General features: G+C 44.2%; 1 protein-coding gene across 14 annotated transcripts in view; it reads left to right on the top strand.

Moving 5' to 3' along the window:
- SCAF8 (SR-related CTD associated factor 8) overlaps window positions 1-21,674 on the top strand; it is a 210,728-nt gene that overhangs the window by 128,526 nt on the left and 60,528 nt on the right. For 5 of the 14 annotated variants that reach the window (XM_070603148.1, XM_070603150.1, XM_070603144.1 and 2 more), the window contains one exon: window positions 9,531-10,650. The exons of the other annotated variants lie outside the window; for them this stretch is intronic. The gene's annotated coding sequence lies outside the window, so the exon portion shown is untranslated. Of the gene's footprint in view, window positions 1-9,530; window positions 10,651-21,674 lie in introns of those variants that run through there. 14 annotated transcript variants of the gene reach the window in all.

The raw sequence follows: 21,674 nt of genomic DNA, 5'->3' as shown, positions 1-21,674 counted from the left end.
CACGTTGAGCTGGCGACCCTCATTGGGGTGAAATGCAGTCCTCTGTTTAGGGAACATTGCAGAAAAGAGGACAGGCTTTGGGTTCAAGTGTGGGCTCCGCCTTACAGGAGCAGTAGGAGCTACGGAGCTGACTCAGACTCTCGGAGCCGCTGTCCTCATTTGTGAGATGAGGTTAATGTTGGCTGCTTGAAGGTCAGGAGAAGGACTGAGGCCCAGCACGCCCCTGGCACCTGCTCAGGTGAAGCAGACCCCCTTTCCTTCCCTCTGTGCTGCAATGGTAAGTTTCCAAGCCCCCTTCGGTTGGGTCCCTTGCGAGGATTTACAAAGGCTTGCTAAGTTTAAGCAGTCATTTAAGGAAAAGGGTGGCTAGTTAAGGGCAGGACTGTCCAAAGAGGCAGAAGTCATTTCTTCGAAATTGCCAGAGAGGACACAGGCTTTTGGATGTGTTGAGTAGCCCATGGTTGGAAAAGTAAGTCGCAGTTTCTTTTGAAGATGTAAAAAGACAACTGAATTGCCAACTTTGATAAACTGGCCATCTCAAAATGGACATCATTTTCTTGTTGTGTAATACTTTCTTTTAAATAGTTGACAGTCAGGGCTGTGCTCAGGTTGTCCTGGGACCTGTTGGAATTTTGTTTTCTTAGTTCTCCTGTCTTCTAGCCAAGCCACTTATGCCAGGAACACCTTAGCCCTGTCCTTGCTTCCGATCCAGACTTCCCCTGCTTCCTAGCCCTTTGCTGTAGACATTGCTGGGTCAGTGCATCCTTCTGCTGGGCGCAAGGAGTTCGTTTACTTTAACAGTTTACTCATCAATCCTATACAAATGAGAAATGTGCTTACAACTTAGAGGGGTCTTCTGGCCTGTTTCCTAGTGTATACATGATTAGGGGAAAGGAGGGAGAAACAAAGAGAAAAAGAGAATATTCAGAATCAACTTGTGTTCCCAATATTTTTGCGCCTGACCCTGAATGGAAGAGGTTATTTCCTCTTGAATTATTATTTGTAAAGCAGATCAAGCTTTCCTTTAATACACATCATAATTCCAGGGAGGGATTTATTCCCAGAGAAACATTTCAGTTTCCCAAAGTGTGACCCTTGATGTTGACAAGCATCTGGCTCCTCAGAGGTCAAAAGAAATTTTGAAGGACATTAGACATCAGTCCAGAAAAGCCCCTGAGTTCACAAGAAGAGTTTCGTCCGAGGGAATCTCCGGGAATTCCATGTAGATCCAGGGGCAGCTGCGTTTGCAGTGGCCCCTCGTTTGACCTGATTCATTGATACTGCATAAAACCATTTCCGAAGAAGGCTTTCCAAACGAGTTGTGTATGTTAGATCAGTGGCTCTCAAAATGTATCTCAGAGACTGGCAGGAGCATGCAGGGTCACGTAAGGTACGGGATGAACCGGCTTCTGCCCAAGCTGCTCGGCATTCATCTGTCATACACATTGGACTCTCACAGCTTGGACATAGGAAGCTGATTACAAACTAATGCTTGAGCTCCCTGGCATTCTGGCTTGAACATGTATGGTTTCAGCTCTTCCAAGCTGACTCATAGCATGTAATAAGCAGTAGTTTTGCTAAGGCACAGAAGCAAATAGCCTTGACTGTAAGGCAAGTGGGTGACCATGTGTCACTTAGCTGGTGAGTTGGCCCAGTTGACTGCTGTCATCCAGGTCTCCACTTGGCCTTTTTCTACTCATGATTGCTTACCTGTTTCAGGGGGAAATTACGTATTATAATGGGATTTGTAATTTGGGGGGCTTGTTAACATCTGAGATGTGTCCCTCACAGATGTCAAAGTCTTCTGGGAAAAGGCTTGGGACTCCGGACAGCTGGATGCAATGCAGGTGCCATGGTCCAGGGAGTTAGGAGATATGTCTGGGGATGTTCCGTGCCACAGCGCCTCAGGAGCAGTGAGGGAATTCTGTGTGCGGTACAGAGGCAGTACACATCAGCTCTCAGACACTGCAAATGAAGAGATTGTCTCAGCCCAAATCCTGGCCAAGGCTTCTGAGGAATATGATTATGGAAAGCCACCCATTTTTTAAAAAAATAATGTCGCATGCTATTCTGTGCTTTCAGATCTGCCCAAGACAAATGTTCCTGAGACTGTGCTGTGTTTATAGATAAGAATATCTATCAGTGGTTCATTAACTTGGATCATGTTTGGAGTTCTTTGTGAGCTTGTTAAAATAAGACACTGTGCCTTCCTAAAAACTGTCATTCTGTAAAAAAAAGCAAAAGACATGCATTCAAGTACGGTGTTTCTCCTTGACATCAGAGTTATTAGTTGACGTGCTGAAGGGACCTCGATTAAAGCACAGGCAGATGTGGAATAGCTAGTCCATAGCTATTAGCTGTCTAATAGCTAATAGCTAATAGCTGTCGGGTGTGGAATAGCTAGTCGGAGTCTTACATGAGTCCTCTTTGCTCTATGGTTTTAAGTGTAAATATGACCCTGATTGTTGCGTTTGCTAATACAGCATTGTGCCCACGCTATAGATGGGGAGCCTTAGTTCCTATCTTAGCCTTTTTATGAGCACACAAGAGAAAGGCCACGTGAAATGAAGACAAATGCATGCAACTCAGATAATTTACCAAAACAGGCCTGAAAGCATTTACTAGGTATGTCTCTCCAAACGCACATAAGGAATAGTAGTCTCTCTTTTTTTCTTCTTTTAACTTCACCGCTTACCTTCCTGGTTGTTCTTTTAAAAAGCCAATTCCGTGTTTTAAATACTTATTCTAGGTAAGGAGATAAAGCATGTGCTTACAGAGTAAAGATCTGCTGGAGGCACAACCAAGCCCACTGTGAGGGGCAGCCTGTGCGTGAGGCCGGCTCTCCCCAGGGCTTGTGCCCCACAGGGCTGTGGGTGGGTGTTCCTGTCCTGAGAACTCGTGGTCACCTTTCCTGGGGTTGTATTTTCTGGCATCCAAGAAAAGTGAGTGGCTTGTCATTTCCTTGACTAAGTCATGTCAATTCTCTGCCACTAATTCAGTTTGCAAATTAGTTTCTGCAGCTATTTCAGAGAAAGCAGCTGCTCATCTGGGCGGCCATATAGTCTCTCCAATTCAGTTGTGAAGACAGCCGAGGACACCAGATTGAATTTGCTTTAAGCAAACTGGATATATGAAAATTGAAATTTTAAAAAAATGGATGATTGTTCACTTTTCAAAAAGGTCCTTTGCCTTACAAAAGAGATTAACATAGGATTTCTTTAAACACCAGCTTCTTCCAATGCTCTAGAAATAAGATTTAACTAATTTCTTGTGTTTCTAGAACATACTTTATGCATAAGGGTGGCATACCTATAAAAAATATTGAAAATCTTTTAAAATTAACTGTTTGAATTATTGAAAATTGATCTAATGGTTTAGTTTTACTAAATGAATGTTAATAGATTTTGCCCCAGCCCAGGGGTACGTCCTCCTACCAGTAGTTTGAAAATGACAAACTTAAAAGCGAGGGCGGTGCACCATGTGACCTGCCACTCATTAATCTTACAGTATCTGTTCTTGGAATCCCAAAGTCAACCCTTTTAACCTTTAAGCTAGAAGGAAAGCTGTCTAATGCAAGCTCTTATGTAAAATTCATGAGCATTTAGCGTCAGCCCCCAGCCTAAAGGCCTCCAAGCAGTCAAGGTGTTTCCACTGCCAACGGAACGAATGTCAAAGGGCTGTTTTAGACAGGTGGTCTAAAATGATTAGGGGTTTGGCAGGTAGACTTTCCTACTTCCAGGATGACTGTTGAGTGTTATATCCCTTTCATTAATCTAGTCCTTCGTTCAGTGTTGAATGGCCATGGAGAAGCCCCGTGCCAACGAGTCAGGATCTTATGGCAACAAAGACAGGCCTTGACTCTCCTCTCATGGAGCCTGCAGTCTCTGCCCATCCTGTAAACATGAAGTCTGTCTCAAGCTTATAGAATGGCCCTTCATAACCTGTTCTTTCCTCTTTCTGCTTCTCGTCTTCTCGCCCACTCCCTATCCCAAAGTTCAAGGTGTCAAAGTGCAGACTTGTCAGGTCACATGTGAGTTGTTAACAGATTTTTTTTTCCCCTTGTATCTCAACAAAGGTGTAAGCTTTGACTTTTTAAAAAATATAGATGTACTGATTCTAGTTGCTTCTGGTGATTCTCTCCTTGGAATAGGAATGGCCCAGAAAAAGAGAGAAGGTTGGGAGGTGGAGAACGAAGGAGGAGGTTGGTCTGGTTATTGGGGCTGGGAGCAGGGTGGAGAAGAGAGGGATCCTGACTCCGTCAGGGCTGAGTGGTGTGGCGTGTGTAGTCAATAGTATCACTGATGCCTAATCTACTGGGAAGTGAGGGGCTGTGGCCTCTTTCATTCACTTCTTCAGTCAATCACAGAGGCAGTCACAGTCAAGGAAGAGAAGGGAGAAGAGGATGATGGGAACAAGGCTCTCCCGGGGGTATGGACCACGGGAGGCTGGTGACTGGGCTTCAGCCACTTGAGAAGGCCTTAGAGAGGAGGCAGCCATCAAGGAGAGTGTTTTCAATGGCTGAGTACACACTCTCGAGCATTCTAGGCAGAGGGAATGGCAAATGTCAGCCTCACTCCTATAACCTGAGCATCTCTGAGCATCTCTGCTCACCCCCTCTGTCACCAGGGCTACCTGAGAACGTGGCTGGCAGAAGGAAGAATCCATACCCTTCCTACCTCCCCTGTGATGGACGCTTCCCACACAGCCGCTCACTTGATCCCCACACTTAGCCTCAACGGTGGCTATTCACCTCTGTGTTACAGTTGAGGAAATTCAGTAACTAAGGAACTTGTCAAAGGATTGTGCACCTAATAAAGAGCAAAATCAGAGATGCAAGCCCAGTGCGTCTGAGTCCAGAGTGCACACTTGTAACCAGTATGCTGAGCTTGCTGGAGAGGCTCTGCCAGACCCTGAGACCCTGTGATCTGGGGCCCTGTGCCTCTCTCCCACCAGCTCACACGAGATTGGCCTTCAACACTATGCAGACAGCTCCGTCCCTTATGGCCCAGAAGTCTATATTACATTCAGATCAATCAGAAGTCTGTGTTATATTTGGATCATTCATGCCAAGTGGCATAATTTTTCAGGCTATAATATCTGAGACATTGGCATTAAATGAGTAAGGGACATTGTGGGACATACAATGTATTGTAGAACAAGAAATCAGAGCATCGTCTAGATTCCCAATCTTTGGGTGCCCGTGGGCAAGTGTGAAACCTATGAGCTTCAATTTTCTAACGTTTAAAACCAGAATTTTGTGCCCTGCATTTCCTAAGGTCTGTTTTAGCATTAATATGATCCCTCTTTCTATTATGTTGGAATTAAGCAGCTTCTTTGGGGAATCTCAAAGACTGTATGCACAATCCACGTATGGACATGACACAAGAAACAAAACATGTTCTCAATTTAATAGAGCCCCTCATAGAAGTAAACTTCCCTAATGGGAAATAATCACCTTTCTTTTATTTTAATTATTCTTACACTTGGTACTTGGAAAGACCTGACTTCATACTGTTCTGATCTGAGGGAACATCGCTCCACCCATTTTAAGTAGGTTTTTAACTACAGAACAAGAAAACATTGAGCAAATGATGGGAGAACACGTCTGCACACACCGATCCTTTCAGATCTGTGCCAGCCATTCTGCTCCCATATGCACTGACCAAACAGACCAGCTGGACGAGGCAGATTGGGGTCTGGTATCCGTGAAGAACTCTGGCACTTTCCTTTCGGCGTGGCAGGGCAGGCCGGCTGAGGTTTGGATCTGAAAGTCTGTTTGAAAGGACCCAGTTTTCTTGGTATTGCTTCATCACCTCCTTATTTAGCCCACTGGGGATTAATCCAGTAGCATTAGTGGTAGAACAGATCACACCCTGGTAGGTTTCCTGTCCGCTGGCTTCGTAATCACTGGCCGCCTCCTTTTGTGGAGAACAGGAGAGAGCAGGACCCAAATTCCGGTCACTCGGACTGGCGGCTCTCATGAGGGTTCTCCAAGGAGCAGAAACGAAGGAGATTAGTTAGAAAGGGCTCCAGGCCTCTCTGGGCATCCGTTTCTCCATGTCATTCTCCCTGCCTTCTTTTTCTCAGCTGTAATTGAGAAGTGATTCTTCAGGCTGTGGGCAGTTTCCAGCCTGCTAATAAGTCATTTGGAAATCAGAACACATTTACTTAAGGCGGAAAAGTGTGAAATAGACCACAGAAGCCTTTACGTTGTAACTGAAGTTAAGTTAATTTCTGCTTCTCTATGCAGTTGGCCTGCCGGTGGTCCTTTCTCTGGGAGGCGCTCTGCCTGGTCCTTACTCTTCTTCTGGGACTGTATAATTGACGTGGAAACCTGGCCACTATTTCAAGAGCCAGGTTTCTGTGAGTAAGAAAGGATGTGGCTGTTTAGGAAGGAGCTGGGCCACCTGTGCAGGTCTGGTCACTGCTGGCCCCTCATCAGAGTGTTTCAGGTCACAATATGAGTGGCCACTCTCATGTCTGGTGGTTCAGGTATCTGCAGGGCAGCAGCCTGCGAGAGGAAAGGCGGAGAATGTGGGGGTCAGGCACACTTGGCTTGAAATCCAGTCTCTGCCACTTTCTGACTGTGTCGTTGTGGCTAGGTTATTGATGCTCTTTGAACCTCAATTGCAATGTAGGATTGATGCATCCATCTACTTTGCACTGCTGTTTGCGTAGATTAAGTGAGGCATGGATGTCAGTTACCCAGAACCAGTGGACCCCCAGTGCGATACAGCTGCATTAAGGAGCACCTCCGTGTCGATATGCCTCAATAGTGCCCATTTTATAAAAGGATAACTCGGCCGTATGCAGCAAAAACATCATTTATGGCAACGTGAGCTGGTTCTAGAACTTTTACAGTTACCTCCAGGGCTTACTTCCACCTCCAGGCACTGCTACTTCTCAGTTTATTTAAAAAAACAAAAAATTTTACCCTTTGTACCATATTCTCCTTGAAAAGTGGAGGTTTTTGCCTCTGACTCTTCATTTACTGTGAAATTACAGCCGATATTATGGGGAATCGTGAGACACCCTGTTAACTGCTAACAAAGAGTGATCTGGCTATTTAAGGAGTTTGGAATAAGCCACCTGTCTGGAGTGTCCTGTTGGCAGTGGAACTCTGGAGCAGCTGGGTGGCTCATTTTGTGACAAGGCTTTAGATGGAGTAGCTCATGTTGGATTTGACACGGAAAGATGGAGCTCCATAGCATCTCTAGACACTTCTGCTCAGTGGTCGAGCATCCACCTAAACCGAATACAGAATGGAAGGAGCAGCAACTGTGGAATTAAAGGTCACACGGCTTTGAGTTCCAGCTCTGCTATTTGCCATGTGATATTAGGCAAGGCACTTCTCCAAACTTGTGTTTCTTTGTGGAGACAGTTATATCTATCTATTTTGTATGGTATTCCGTAAAAGGCACTTAATATATGAGGGGTAATAGTAGTAACAAAACTATGCAGAAGAGGTGAACAATAGTGATAAACCGTTAATTCATTGATACTCAGTGTTACTAGCCATAGATGGCATGTAGAGAAGAAAGAGTGCTGGTCTGGGGATCAGAAGACCGAGAGCTCATTCCTACTCAGTGACTCAGTGACTCGTATACCCCGGTAATGTCAGGCAAGTTGCCTAAGACCTCAAATTGCAGCCTCCTCATGTGTAGGCTTGGTCCTTGTTATAAGGACCAGAGAGTTCATAAATAAGAAGGGGCTTTAAACTAAAGCACTCTCCAAATATAAGATGTGGGAGTATTGTCACCCTCTCTCTGTATTGTTACTTGATGCTTACTTTTTAATATCCACCTTCTTCCATGATGGATCATTTTACATGTTCTTGTAGCAATTCCATCAGGCACTTATGATATATGCTAACACATCCCAGAAAACCACGGTCATAAAAATACTTGCCAGAATTCCATAGTAAATCTTACTCTTTGTTTATTTCAAGTTCATTTGTCAAGACAGAAATATTTATTTCTCTTACTTGGCAACAAAGAAACACAGAAATTTACTCTGTGTTGGTGTATCTGTATGTGTTAATAGATCATTCTTGTGTGTCCCCACCCTTTGAGTAAATTTCTGTCTTTTTCCCTTTGTTCCCCATTGTGGTCTCTGGGCCTTTTACCACACAAATGCTCATTTGCCCTGGACAACAACTCTATCCTGTTACAACCTGGCAGATCTTATCCAGATTTCAGAAAATGGCTCTGTAACTTTAGCATTGTAGCTATTGAGAGTCAAATGACTGAGCTTATGTTCATTGTCGTTTTCTTTCTTGAGTAGCTTTTAAGTCAACATTTGAAGAATAAACTCCTTGGATAAACTCATTAGCAAAATGTTTAGAATATTCCAAAGTAATAGATGATATCTGGTGCCAGTTTTGTTTTGTGTGAATCTTTCACACATTGCACAAAGGTGCATCTCCCCTAAACCACAGCAGAAAGACGAAAAAGTTATTCAGCCATTTTTCTTGTCACACGTGACAGCCAGGATGTCTTCAAAAATATATAACAGTGTGATATGATATAACGTAACATAATATAAATAATAAATGGTTGTTTTGGCAGCATCTCAGTTTTACCAGCTTTAGGATCAGAGTTCCTGTGCCTCCATCCCACCTCTGCCTCCCAGATGTGTGTCTTGGTAAAGTTATTGGCATAACTACTTAAACTAGTCCGTCTGGTTGGATTTTAGGGCTGTGTAGTATGCTCATACAGAATGAACTGGTGCCAGCAACAGAATGCTTCATGTTATGATACTTCTTATTAATGTATTTTTCAGCTTTTATATAATTATTTCTTAATTTCATATAATTATTTTTTAACCAGCAGGTACCCAAAAAATGATACTGCTTAGATCTTAAGTCAGCAAAAGATGTGAAAACATGTGGAAATGTATATTTTCAGAATTTTACACCTATATAGCTTAATCAGGTTATCATTTAAGAAGCTTTTAATTGACTTCAGATGATAATAGATATTTTGAGATTTCTCTGGAAGTTCAACTGATTCTCCACTCCAAGGTGAACGAGGACCATAGGCACCCAGGTGTAGGTATCTTGTATGTCTAACCATTGCAGCAGACTGAAATGGTTATACCTGGTTGTGCTCTGTAAGGAGCTGTGAAGGCAGGACCACATGAACCCATTACTGTAGTTGGATTGGCCTTCCTTTTAGACCTCATCCATTGAGGTGTTCTTAGTCTATATGTGAAGGAACCAAGGCCCAGCAAGGTTAGGTGACCTTAGGTACTGGCAGAATTGTGCCTGCAGCCTGGGCATGCCGACTTCTAGGACAGGGGTCTCTCCTACACCATTCCAGCACAAGGAGGGAGATGAACACTGCATGCTCTGCTTCTTCCTGCTCTACAGGAAGAAGACATGGCATTTTAGAGCACAGAAATTCATCAAACATTGAAACATTTGCTGTTGTGTTGACGCCATCTCTTCTTTAGGAATTATCTTGGGAAAAAACTAGGAAAAGTTATTCCATTGACCAGTGATGACCAGTTATTGTTCCTTTTGTCAACAGGCAAGATGATGAATGAAGTTCTGGCAGCTTCCTGTGTCCCAGGCCTTGTAGAAATAAATGAGACCTGCTTCAAAGTTCTAATGTGCATCACATCGGATCTTGTTTAAGGAAGCATTAAAAGGAACCCACCGATACCTATTGAGAAGGCTCTGTGCTCTCAGAAATTGTTTCTGATTGAATCCAGAGGTTGCAAGCATGCCTCCCTGTATTACCTGTTGGAGCAGGTTTAATTTTATAAATTTGAAACACAAACTCTATGAGTTTCTAGTTCATAATTGTTCTTTTTGAGGATCCACTCAGATGAACAGTATTGCATCTGTGATAGATATGCACTTCCACAGGACCAGAATTGATTGGAATATAAATGGCAACAAGCACCATCTGTAGCATCATCCGGTACCAGTGATGGAAAGGACAGATTGCAAGGAAACCCTTCAGGGGGAAAAGTCATATTGTGTTGGAACTACAGATTACTAGAAGTATCGCTTTAGTAAACCAAGGCTTTTTTTCTTGAACACAATGTGCATAGACTGTGTAGTTCTTGACTGGAGGCTTTAATCCATTATTGTTAGTCATCTCCTTGGACACTCTCAAACGCTGAAAGTCTTAAGCTTTCGTTTAAAAACAAAAATGCAGCTTTGAGAAAATCCAGGGTTCGATAGAGCCTTCCAGGTATTTCCTTCCAACCTTCATGTCCTGTTATTACCAGTAGCAGATACCCAGGTGGTAGATGAGAAGCCTAGTGGGAGAGGAAGGAATTGACGATGAATGGGCATATTACATTGTATCGTAAACATACTTTATAAGTACATTTCTTATTATTAGCTTCTTATTCAGGCAGAGATTATAAAAGTTCGTTACAAATATCCAGACCAGGATTTGTGTTTTGGAAATAATCAGTGTTCACCATACCTGCAGGGGAAAGGAAAAAGTACAAAAACTCAAAGATGAGCACTCTTTACACATAAAAGAATATTTTTATCATTCTTTTATTTGTTTTGGCTCTGTCACAAATTAAAGTGCTTGGAATGCTGTAGTCTCTTGAAATTTAATCAATGAGAACCTAACACTTTCACAGTATGCTGTCACTTTGGACATTCATAATAAAAATTGAAACTAATTTTGGTTGTTAGTCATTTATTTTGATTTGTAGCTTAGCACATCTTTCATGGTCCATCTTTGCAATGGTATCACCGTGTATCCAGACAAAGAGATGCGTACATGGTTCAGGCCTTTCGCAGTCTCTTGCATTTGGTCACTGTCATTTTTTATATTCAAACAACCACTCTTTGTTATTTGTTGAAAGGCTGAGATATTTTCAAATGCCAAAGTATTTTCGATTATGCATTCTACAACAGGGATTAAAGATAATTCCTGAGGATTATACCTTAGCTTTCTTGAGTTTCTGATTATACTATATTTTCTATTAAATTGATTATAATCATATTTTAATTGTAATACATTTTCTATTAAATAAGTAGAGAATTGGAGAAGGCTATGGGTAATATAGCCGCAGCTATAGGCTTGTCAATCACTTCTTTTTTGTTTGACTCTGCCCAGAGTGTTGGAGTACATTTTTATGTATTCCACAATATTGTAGTAAGAAATATTCAGAAAACTCCAAAGAAATCCAAACACATGAGCTTATGTAGAAAACTTAGACCTTGCCTATTAGCTCTTTTACTAAACTGGGTATGGAAATAAGAAAAGACCCCTTTCCTTCTATTCTTTTGTAACGAAATCTGCAGTTGGCAGATAGACCACTCACCTGTTCCCACCTCCTGCCCCACCTGTTCCCCCTACCCCCAAAAAAGGGAGCAGAATGGATTTGGGGATTAACATGGACACTCTAGTGCGTATATGAGCGAATGCTTTTGGAACGCTTAAATTTGGAAAATAAGTAAATAGGAGCGTCTGTGGTTCTTTGCGGTGGATGGGGTGCGAGGAGAAAGCAGAACAGCGACCAGACTTAAAAACAGGATCGTGCCTTCAGAACTGAGCGCGTGCGCCATCTTAGCACTTGGCTGGAGGTGCATGTCTAACGATCAGGCGGACAACAGGGCCCACCTGTTGGAAGAGGAGTCTTTCTAAAATCCCAAGGCACCAGAATCAGGGCGGAGGTTGACTGTTTTGTTCCTGAATGAATTCTCTTTTCCGAAGCCTCCACCACCCTCTGCCTGAGCATCCAGACAGGCTCTCTTTGTGAATCGGCATGAATATTTAACAGTCCGCACTCCATCCATGCCTTCAGTCTGAGGCAAAAGGAAGCTTTCATAAGTCACCATTCTCCAGGGACTGAAAACATTTTGAGCTGATTTTAAAAACAGTATTAGGTGACTTTGACAAACTGAAGTTATTTGACGTTTACACAATTAGAAGGAATCCTTGATGTGGGTTGTTTGGTTTTATAATTAAATGCTGGCCTCTCAGTTGAGTTCTAATACCAAGACCTCATTCAAATGAGATGGGCGGTCTTATGCATTTCCTTTGTGGTTAATAAATTCTTCAGAGAGGAAAGAAAAACACACCAAACATCTGCTTCAGAATGATCTCTGCATAGGAATTGCATGTAGATGATTACTTTTGACCAAAGCAATCTGTGTTTTAAACTATTTAAGAATACAAGCAGTTAAGTGGTCAGGTTTGATGCTTTAGAAGAAAACCTCTTTCCATTCACTATTCGTAATTCCCCCAAATCCACTCTTTCTGTTAAAATTGGAGACTGTTCCACACTATTGTGGCTGGCATCGAATCACATCATTTTTGTAGCTGGGCATTCCCTCAGACAACTGCTTCAAGCTGCACAGGAGAGGAGCCCGGCTCGGGCTTCAGACCGGCTCGTATTTATTGTTATGGATACTTAACTGCACCTTATAGTATCTGTGGGAAATGTTATGTTTACTTCTCCTATTTCTTCTGCGGCACGTATCTCTTTCAAATCATTCTTTTTAAATATCATAGAAAAAGACTCTACCCATAGGCTGTAAGGAAATAAGATGAAGCTCATTTTCACACATTCTTGCATTATTGCAAAAATAAAGTATATTGTAATCCAAAAATGTAAAAGCAGATCAAATGGCTATTATTGTAGACAGTTTAGGAAAGAATATTGTAAACTAGAAAAATATATATATACCTTTTAGTAGCTATACTTTTTTGTATACAAACAAGTACTATACTCAAATATAGTTTCTAAAAGGACACCATTCATAGTATTAATACAAATTTTAAAGTCCAGTAAAGGGTCCATAGTCCTAGAAATAAATGTGGCTTTCAGGTGGCTAAGACTATCAGCTTACCCAGTTGGAAAAGAGCCTGAATACACATTTGATAATTTTACCTGGGTGATCATGGCTGAGAAGATTGTTATTGAGTAGAAGCAATTGCTATCCAAAGGATTTGCAAAAAAAGCTTTATGAAGGCTGAGCCAAATTTTTATCTTATATCATCTTAAAAGTCCCTTCCTGAAGAGTTGCCTTGATCTTTAAAAGTTCCCTTCCACGATCTCAAGCAAGCTAAGAAAAGAGCCACAGCAAACAGGTATTCACTGGGCACCTCCCTCTTTCTCATTACATCGTTCCTTTCCTTTCATTACTGACAGGAAAAAGCAAAAGCTAGTGAGGAGGGCTGGCCCGGTGGCGCAGCGGTTAAGTGCACACGTTCCGCTTTGGCAGCCCGGGGTTCCCGGCCCCGATCCCGGGTGTGGACATGGCACCGCTTGGCAAGCCATGCTGTGGTAGGCGTCCCACATATAAAGTAGAGAAAGGTGGGCACGGATGTTAGCGCAGGGCCAGTCTTCCTCAGCAAAAAGAGGAGGATTGGCAGCAGATGTTAGCTCAGGGCTAATCTTCCTAGAAAAAAAAAAAAAAGAGCTATTCAGGAAAAGGAAGTAATTTTTACCAGAACTGTCCCTGTTATCAAGAGTTTTATTTTGCCTGCGTAGACATAAGCACACGCACACGCACACACTTGATGGGAGTGGAGGGTATAACAGAGAGGTCAGAATCCAGTTAGGTCACAGAGAGGCAAAACTTCCAAAGATGAGGCCTGGCTGGGGTCTGCCAGGAGACCACAGGGAAGCGGAGGCCAGCCTGGTTCTGTGACTAGAGCTGGGAATCCGCCACCTCCCTCGGAAAATGACACCAACCCCAGAGGTCCAGGCCGTCACCCGTGTGCTACAGGCCTGACCACAACCAAATCCCCATCTCCTTCACACGATCTGTCCAGCCCACAAGTCGGACTTTTTATTAGAATGCTTCACATATGTCTCCAAATACCAATATTCTTTCATCCATCCAACACATTTATTCAGTGCTTACTGAATGCCTGGTCCTGTGTTGAGACCAGAGACAGAGCAAGAATTAAAATTATGCCTCTGTGCCTCACTAGGATCTGCATCCTAGAAAGGGATCCTGGCGTGTAATGTGTCTTAAACAGAGATGAACGCAAAAGAGGCACACAGAGGCAGATATAAAATGATAGTTTCCCTAACGATGGCTAGTTTTTTATTAGGTCAACTTTCCATGATAGGAAAAAGCAAACTGTCCTTACAGTTGATCTTTTTGCTGTTTTCTAGCCAGTAACGAGCTTATTGTTTACTTGGTTTTGAGAATCTTGGGATTATGTTTACTTATAATAGTGAACCATTCCATTCAAAAGTTTTATGTTTCTAAGGACTTACCGGATTTCAGTGGGCTTGCAGCAAAGCTCCCTGAAACCTGATTTCACAAGTGTGCTCTCAGTTGGACATGCCTTGCGATAGATCCTAAACAGGACCCCTCTTTTTCTAAATCCCTAAACTTTAGCAAGGAAACCAAGTACCACCGTCCATGAATGCTGCCCTTAAAGTCAGCATGAGAAGTGACAGCTTTCAACTGTAGGGGGTGGAGGGAAAAACACACTACTGTCAAGCACAATGACTGGCTTTACAACCTTTGGAAAACAACAGAACGCGGGAAGCTATTTCTACTATCAAACCACTAGAATTCAGAGTTTTTTGAGAGAGCTCTTGTATTTCAAAAAATATATGTATTTAATGGAACAAGCGTAGACTATAACGAGAGAGTGGGGTGGAAGACATAGAAGACGTAGAAAGTTCTTAGCCCACCTTTCTTCTGAAGTGAGTTTGGTTTTCCAGGGCCATCTGAGCAACAAGCATGGTTTCCCCAGATGCCTGTGCCAAGGAACCGATGCGTAGAAGGAGGTTGACTCAATGTTTTTGATCTGGTATACCGTGCTGAGAAAGATGTTACTATCAAATACTAAAGAGGGAAATAAAGCCAATAGAGAACCAGTGAATTGTGGATTTCATTCATCTGTCGCTCCTGTCTTTATCTGAGGCAGAAGGATACATCAGACCTAAGTACAGAAATTTACTAAATGGAATATAGGGTTTGTGAGATCTATGTTTGCTCTGGGAATTCAGGCATTTGCATTCAGTGACAAACATCATAGACTCATGCAGGCAATACATGTTCCTTAAAAGACAGCAACTTATCGACTCCAACGCTGACCACCCCCCCATCATTTGCTAATTATCCCTTCTTGTACTTCAGCCGAGATATAAGCAGTAACATTCCATTCAACTAAAATTCCACTTACAGTCCAGCTAAAAGCAATAATGCCTCAATATGCTTAACTGGACCGACACAGTTTTCCAGTTGAGGTTCCACACCAATAAACTCTCATTTCCTAGCATAGCAGGGGAACGAGGCTTTTCCAATGAACCTCCAGTTGTTAAAGAATTTGAATCTATTTCTTAAATACGCTAACACACATGTTCTACTAGATGTAATCTTAACAGTCTTTGCTGTTGCAAAAGGCCGTCAGAGGGCTCCCATGCTGGTCTGGAGGCAGTGGGCAGCGCCATCTACAGAGCGTGGTGTTACCATAAAGAAACCATGAACATAAGTACACGTCAACTACACAGACACCCTCCTCCCGCAGCACAGCAGAGGATCCCCACTTCACAGAAGACCTGTGCTGAGTGTATTTGAGTTCGTCCCTTAAACACTGAGTCACCCAAAACCAGCATCCCATCTGAGGTATCTCTGCTTGTGTCAAGGAAGTTTCTTTTCTTACCCAATTTCTCCCATTGCCCTTAGAGAAAGCAGATTCCCTTATTCAGGTGTGTCTTTTCAGCCACTCTGAGCTCAGTCTTCAGTCGGCTTCGTTTTCATTCCTTGCTCATGATTCGCACTTGGGTTCGTCAGTAAACGCTTGCAGCTGGAGATGCTTCCAGGCACTAACACGGTGGTTCCCAAACCTGCCTGCATGTTAGAATCACCTGGGAAGCTTCAAAAACTGACACCTCTATCCCTTCTCCAAAGATGGTGATTTCTAGGGTGTGCCCTGGGCATTGGGAGTTTTAAAGATCCCCAGGGAATCCGAATACGCAGACAAGTTTGGCAGGTTCTGGGCTAGCGGGAAGAAAGGAAAAGTTCAGTAAGTCTGGGCTTTAATCCTAGCTCTGGCTCCCATTAGTTGTGTGATTCGGGGCAAGTTATTTAACCTGGCCCAGCCCTGGGTTCCTCGTCTGTAGCATGGAGATAATCACGCTGGCAGTTTTCTCATCTATGGAGTGAAAATATCGTTTACGTTCCATGATTAGTGACAGCACATGTAATGCATTTGGGCACAGGAAATGGTGGCCGCCATTACTTATCTCTAGGGTAAAATAACATTTCATCCATACCAAAGGCAAGGAAACAACCCTGCAGACGATTAAGTGATGTCAACTTCATGAAAGTGAAAACAAGCAGGGTGACCCCCAGGCTCCATGCCACATGGGACGCTTTTTTATTTTTTCCCCCCGCCCTCACAATTGAATTGTTCATCTATTGCTGGCTTCTGGGAAAGAATGATACAACCTTATAGGCAGAGATAAGGCCATTGTGTTCATCTGTTTTCCCAGGATGGGCCGAGTCTGCCCTGGGCTCTGTGAACAGGATCTGCTGGGCAGATCAAACCCCAGAAAACTGGGAAGTGGATGCTTTTGAAAAGGCCAGCTCGCCTCCAGGTTTTGCTGGGCACATTTGCTGATGGCACCTCGCCACTGTCCCAGGCACATCCCTAAGGCCAGAGGTGAAGGGAAGTGAGGAGATGGGGCTGCCCTTGGCTCCCCACACCACGCCCATCCCCTTCTGGGTCCTCCTCACGTTAGAATCCAACACCTGATTGTATTCTGACTATTTTTTAATGTAATAGGTCTCTCTCCCACTCCTCCAGTCTTTCTTTCTTTACTGTTTTGCATTCATCTCAAACAAAAATTAACTTCACAGAAAAAAGAAAGAACCACAAACACAGTGCCTCTTGGGATGAATAGTCGTGATTCCTGCGCACAGACTTGGGATTCCTGCGCACAGACTTGGGAGAATCCTGGAAATTCTCTCTCATTTGGCCTAGTGTAGCCCCGGGGAAGTGGTCTTTTGTGGAGGAGGGAGAGAGGGAGGTTAGTGGTGTGCGTTCCCTCGTGATAGAATCATAGAAAGATAGAATGTCAGAGCTGAAAGGAAGCTGCAGAATCACCTGAACTCCAGGGCTTAACTGTGAACACTCTGAAATGATGCGCAACATCTTAGGCACATTGGAATGTTTCTGTGATAAGGGCCGTGGCTTTTCATCAGATTTGCAAAGAGCTTAGTAACCCTCCAATACTTAAGAACAAGTTTTATTAATAAGGGAACTGAGACACAGGAAACTGTTCAAAGCCACATAGGCAGTTAGGAGCAAAATGGCGCTAGAACTCAGGTGGCCAACTTTTCTCCGGCCTCCTCTCCTGCAGTTTCATGGCAAGTCTTAAGCATCACTGGTGGGTAGGCACTGTTCAAGCCACAGGTTCGACTAATTCACCATCTATCACAGCCCCAGTCAGACAGCGCTGACGTGATACAGAATGAGGTTTCCATTGTCCTTTACCTAAGGACGCGCTGTCTCGTGAAGGCACCAGGAAGAAGGAAAAACTGTTGTAGCTGCTGAAAATTCTCATCATTTTAACCTGCAATGAAGAATCAGTCTGGCTCAGAGTCTTAATAGGAATCTGGGTAGACCTAAAGGAATTCAGGCCACAAATTGTGAAAAATGGGTGTCTTGGTTTGTGCCGGCTGCTCTAACAGAATACAGAGACTGGGGGGCTTTTAAACAACGGAAGTTTGTTCCTCACAGTTCTGGAGGCTGGGGAGGGCAAGGTCAAGGCGTGGGCAGATTTGGTGTGTGGGAAGGACCATCTTCTCACTGTGTCCTCACAGCTCTCTGGGGTTTCTCTTATAAAGAGGGCGCTCATCTTCTTCGTAAGGGCTCCGCTCTCAACCTGGTCACCTCCCAAAGACCTCCAAATACCATCACACTCGGGGCTAGGCTTTCAATTTGTGAATTTTGGAGGGTCACAGACATGCAGTCTGTAGCCGTAGGCAAGGGCCTGAAAGAAAAAGGATGATTGTGTTTCCTTTTTCTTTCTTTAATCTAGTTTAGTTTTCTGTGTGCGCCCTGTTTAGCCAGACAGAGGCTTGGCAGGACGAAGGGACTGGGCACTTGTCTGCCGGTCTCTGTTAACCCCGCCACCGACAGGACCACCTTAACAATTAGAGAGAAAGTGTTACCTCACGGGCTCGCTTGTTGGGGTCTGAGCTGTAGGTGGAAGGATTCTGTGGGACCCACTGAGCGTACCTTGGAGGGACCCCCGCTCTCCCCGAGAGAGAGTACTGTCTAGTGGTTAGCAGCTCAGACTCCGGGATTAACTTGCCTAGATTTAAAATCCCAGCTCCACCACATGCTAGCGTGTAACTTCATCTTCCTCCAAGCCTTATTTCCTGTCTGCAAAATGGGGACTGCCGTGCCTACTTAGTGGGATTGTTTGAGGACGAAATGAGAAGATGATTGAAAGCAGATTCTGAATTTAGCTGATTCCACCTGTTCGTCGTGTTGTATATATTTTGTGTCGTGAAATCATGTTGTCACTTTACGTTATAGAAAGTTGACATTTTTAACTGCACTGGGAAGGAATCAGGCCTGATCATTCAAGTTCGAAGGCTATGAGGACATAAAAGATCTTGAATGATGGCCTTTTGTTTGCCTTTCCCATCAGCTGCTGTGTCATGTGACTGACTTCAACCACTACCTTTCTTGATTTGTTTGGTTTTTGTTACCCAAGTAAGGAAAGAATATATTCTTGTTATAAAAGGTTTTGACAAGCACAGAAATTTATAGAGTAAAGGTGACTAGTCCATTTTTTTCTAAAACAGCTATTAATAAACCTCCTAGGAAACTGCCCTGGCCGAGCCCTTCATGTGGCAAAGCCCAGAAAAAGTCTTCGGTGTGCATTTATTTTTTCACACGCCTGTTGACCTAGCCTAATATGGTTCTCTTGTGACAAAGGTTTGAGGAATTTTGCGCTCCAGGAAATAGTCAGCATGTCTACAGGAGTATTTCTTCCTTTGGATGGTTTCATGGCTGCTGTGGCAATGTTGGACACAAGAGGCTGACTTGGACAGGAAAGGAAGACCCATGTTGTGTGTGGGGACGTGGAAGGAAGGAGAGGGGAGATGCAGACTGCTCTGGAGGAGAGTTCCCTCATGGAGGCAGAGAATTTGGTGCCGGAGACAAGTAGGAGCCCACTGGGGGTGTGGTGCCGGGGACCGAGGCCAAGCCGACCCCAGAAAGGGAAGAGCTGCTGTTAGCACAGCCTGTGCCTTGTGCAAATTACAGAAGGGGGCCTCTTTGCCCCAAAGGCACATGGCATGGCAAGAGGAGCACAGCTGGGTTTAAGCCCCTGTTCACCCCCACAGCAGGTGCTCTTGTGCAGTAGGCAACCTGCACAGCTGTGCTTAGCAGCCCCAGGACAGACCCAGGAGTTTAATCATTGCACCCCAGCCAGGAAGAACAAGGATAATACTCAGGAGCCAGGATCCTGCCCAGGTTTTGGAGGGATGGTGGGATGGAGGAGAAGGTGCTGGGGGCATGGAGAGGTTAACAACCTCCTTTTTCAGAACTTGGAGAGCTTCTTCTTCAAGCTTATCCAGGGCTTCGTGAATGTTCCTAACCTCTCCAGTCCTTCTCTTTCCTCCCTACCCACTGCTCTCTCAATTCTTCCCCCGGACAGGCTCTGTTCACCTCCTCGGTCTAAGTCCTCTCACTCCCTCCCCACCCCCTAGTTTGTGTGACCTTGGCTGCAAAGGGCCACAGGTGGCCCCTCCATGAGTGGGGCTGGGAGAGGCTTGTCTCGAGCCTGGCACAGGGGAACGCCGGGAGTCAGGCTCTCGGTGCCCAGCCTCGCGTCGGGGGCCCTCTGGTCTGTGAGGAATAAGTGAAGAGGAGGAGCAGCGTCGGGGCCCCTCTGGAGCACCCCTCGGGAGCGCCCCTCTGGAGCACCCCTCTGGAGCGCCCCTCGGGAGCACCCCTCTGGAGCACCCCTCGGGAGCACCCCTCTTCCTGTCTTGCTCTGTGTGCACTAGGTGTTAGTTCCCAGGGCTGCCTCTGTCTTCTCACAGATGCCTCCTCTTCTCTCTGTGTCTTCTTCCCTTCTGTCTCTTAGAAGGACACTTGTCATTAGATTGAGGGCCCATCCAGATAACCCAGAGTGACCTCATCTCGAAATCCTTACGTACATCGGCAAAGACCCTTTTCCCAAATATGGTCACACTCACAGGATTCCGAGGTTAGGACATGGGCATGTCATTTTGGGGCCACCATTCGGCCCACTACACACTGTAATCCCAAGCCTGAATTGTGTCCTAATGTATTCTTCTGTATATTTCTTAAGGTCTGCCAGTGCCTTTATGCCAGCCCTGGGTGGAATATGAAACAGTCTAGAATATCCCTGAACAACACTGAGACACTGTTGACTACAGAACTGAATTCCATCTAAGAGTCCAGGCTCAGTGCCCAAGGAGTTGACGTAAAAGGCCAAAAGAGCCTTTAATCTGTGTTTTCCTCTAACCTCCGTCATGTTTCCTAATCCGAATGACCATCGTCTTTTACCTGAGTTACTACAGTCCCTTCCTAACAGGCCTCCTGCCTCCGTGCTTGCCTCCTTCCGTTTCCTTTCCACACCACAGTCAAAGTGATCATTCTAAAGTGTAAATCTGACTGTGCAAATGCACACACATCACACACTGAGACACCCACACACATCTGTTCCCATTTCTCTTAAAAATAAAACCCAGATCCCTAATATGACCTGCACATAATATATATATATATTTCTTTTTTTCTTTCTTTTTTTTTTTTTTGCTGAGGAAGATTCTCCCCGAACTATCGTCCATGCCAATTTTCCTCTATTTTGTATGTGGGTCACTGTCAGAGCATGGGCTCTGATGGGTGGTGTAGGTCCATGCCCAGGAATCAAACCTGAGCCGCCAAAGCAGAACACGGGAAGCCCATATTTTTATTTTGAAGGTTCCCAGCTCATATCATATCAATCATATTAAAATGAACCAACCTGCCACATTAAATATATTTGAGTGCAAAAATATTTTTAAAGTTTTAGTGTTTCGGCTTTTGAAATTATTTGCCTATGACTGACTCCTTTCATTTGAGTGCCTGTGATTTCTCAGCCATCTTCCACATGCTTGAGGAGTCTTACGAACTGAGAGCATCTAAACTGGCACTTTTTTTTCAAATACACTGAAATATTTATGACTGCTAAATCCTAACAATACCGTTGACCATGTGTTTTGTTTTACTTGCATTTTATTCAACAGTAATGTCAACTTTGCAGTTTTCCGTTCATGTTTTGGGGACAGTACATTTTTTCAGGTCTCACGCTTTTCTGTAATGTCTCTCTCCTCTCCCTGCCTTTGTCTGGCCAACTTCTCCTCATTCTTCTGGTCTCTACTCAAATACAACTTTCCCCTCAGGAGCCTTGCTTGACCCCTCTTTCCAGGTCAGCTCCTCCTGTCACATCACCTCGTAGCGCTAGGTTGCTTTCCTGTAGTGCACAGCTCAGACTAAATTCAGGGCTATCTGTGTGGCCAGCGCTTCACAGTTTTTCTCTAGCACCTGACGGACTGTAAGAGCCACATGTCAGAGGCCACGGCCAGCGGGTCTCCATTGCGTCCCACCTGGCGCCTACCTCCATTGGTGGTGACTCAAAAATGCCCAGTGTTATCCCTCTTTTCCCGTGCTTGAACCTTATAACAGTAATCAAAG

This window comes from Equus przewalskii, chromosome 32 (genome assembly GCF_037783145.1).
Source record: "Equus przewalskii isolate Varuska chromosome 32, EquPr2, whole genome shotgun sequence".
NCBI classification, from domain to species: domain Eukaryota; kingdom Metazoa; phylum Chordata; class Mammalia; order Perissodactyla; family Equidae; genus Equus; species Equus przewalskii.
This window is presented reverse-complemented; position numbering and strand designations above follow the sequence as displayed.